The sequence below is a fragment of the Rhinichthys klamathensis genome, unplaced genomic scaffold (assembly GCF_029890125.1).
Source record: "Rhinichthys klamathensis goyatoka isolate OS25496 unplaced genomic scaffold, OSU_Roscu_1.1 h1tg000302l_1, whole genome shotgun sequence".
NCBI lineage: Eukaryota > Metazoa > Chordata > Actinopteri > Cypriniformes > Leuciscidae > Rhinichthys > Rhinichthys klamathensis.
The window spans coordinates 110,001-112,500 of NW_026606821.1; positions in this window are offsets into that span (position 1 = coordinate 110,001).

The window sequence follows — 2,500 nt, forward strand, 5'->3', positions numbered from 1 at the left end:
GCTGTAATTACACTCTATTTAGCACAAACAGGGTTACCATAATATGTGAGCAACATGTATGTACATGTTTATATTTTTGAGAGAATATTGTTTATGCGTGGTTATTGAAAAAAACTAAAACTTAAAGTTTCTGAAATAAGGCCACAAAACACATACTAAATGTTTCCACAAGACTTTTGACTAATGGATGTTGTGGCCTAGAGTTTTTTCTTCAAAATGATCTGAAAATCATCCTGTCTAATCATTCACATAAAACAATAGATTGGTTTAAATTTAAAAATGACACTTTTTGTTTGGAAAGGCAATATGCGCAGGGGTGTGACCTGCTGTGATTCACACCTGAGAAGACAATGGGCCCGCATAATGAGCGCATAATGGGGCTGCATACTAATGACCCTTTCATTCAGGTGTGTCACTGAGCCACAAGAATGCAATGACAATATATATATATATATATATATATATGGGCCTGTATAATACAAAAGTGGTTCACAGTTCCAATTATTTATTTATTTTTCAAATTGTGCTTGCAAATTGTATAATATCAAATGTAAACATTTCTAGTAATTGTGCAGGTAATTCTCATACTGTTTTTACAGAAAGTTTGGGAATATATCCCAAATGTCACTAATAAAACAAAATACAAATACATTTTTTTTTTTTTTTTTTTTACCTCCTCTTCGGAGGGCAACTTTATTTATTTATTTTTATTTTATTTTTGTTTTAAAACTTTAGACTGGTAACTGATAACGAGTTTGTGCTGAGTGCAGGCCACTGAGCTGGTCTACAGACTGGTAACGGGAATGTGCTGATTGCAAACTGCTGGGCTGGGACACAGACTGAGAGCTGGTTTATGCTGACTGCAGGCCACTAGGATGGTCCACAGACTAGTAGCCAGTTTGTGCTACACGCAGACCACTGAGATCTAGTCCACAAACTGTGAGGTGGCTTAAGCTGGTTGTTGAATGCCAGACTGGTCCACAGTTTGTAAGCTGGCTTGGGCTAGTTTTTGGATGCCGGACTGGACCGCAGATTATGAGCTGACTTGGGCTGGTTATTGCATACTAGACTGGTCTGCCGATTGTAAGCTGGTATATGATGGTTGTTAAATGCCAGATTGGTCCACAGACCGTAAGCTGCCTTGGGCTGGTTGTTGAATGCCATACCAGTCCACAAATTGTGAACAGACTTGGGCTGGTTGTTGAATGCCATACTGGACCACAGACCGTAAGCTGACTTGGGCTAGTTGTTATATGCCACACTGGTCCACAGATTGTGAGCTCGTCTTGGCTGGTTGTTGGATGCCAGGCTGGTCCGCAGATTTTGAGCTAGCTTGGACTAGTTGTTAGATGCCGAACTAGTCCACAGATTGTGAGCTGGCTTAGGCTGGTTGTTGGATGCCAGACTGGTCCACAGATGGCGAGCTGACTTGGGCTGGTTGTTTAGGTGCCAGACTGGTCCGCAAGCTGTGAGCTGACTTTGGCTGGCTGTTGGATGCCGGGCTGGTCCACAAATTGTGAGCTGATTTGGACTGGTTGTTGGATGCTAGACTGGTCCACAGACTATGAGCTGACTTGGGCTGGTTATTGGATACCAGACTGGTCTACAGGTTATGAGCTGACTTGGGCTGGTTGTTGAATGCCAGACTAGTCCACAGACTGTGAACTGGCTTGAGATGGTTATTGGATGCCAGACTAATCCACATACTGTGAGCTAACTTGGGCTGGTTGTTAGATGCCAGACTGCCAGACAGATTTTACAGATAAAATACAACAAAACAAGCATCATTCTTCTTCATTTTTGACACGATATGGGACATCTGATTACAACAGCACTTGCTTACATCAGTTAATAGTTCATAAACTATTGCTTCAACTGATCTCAAGCATCTTTAACTTCAGTTAACACAGAAATGAACGAGTAACTGCACTTACTTCTGCTCAGCCATGAACTAGTCGAAAGCTGATGACGTGACATGCAGATAGGCCCGCCCTCACGTGATACTGATTGGTCGATTGATAAGCTTAAATCTGATTGGCTAAAGAGTACGACTGCTCTGTGTTACGAGTACGACTGCTCTGTTTTAGAGTAAGCGCTGCCAGGAAAGTCTAAAAAATACACACACACACATCCAAGGCGATGCGTATGTAAATGACGATTTGCACATTCAAATTCAAGGACATTCTCGTACATTTTAAACATTCAAAGGTTTTTGTGCACAGTTGTATATCTACGAATTGTGTTTTGCATTTGTGAAATGTTTTTATGAATATGTAATTTTATTTTGCGCATGTGAATTGTTTTTTGTGAATATAATTTTTTTTATCACGTACATTTTTGTGTGTGTACGTGAATTAGGTTTCACGCATGTGAAATTGTCTACCCACGTGTGAATCATGTTTCTTGCGTGAATTATAATTAAGACTATTCTGCTTCCATAGTGGATCGCCTCAGAGCATTTGTGTTTGAATAGAGCGCGCGCTCCGTGGGCGTGGTCAAA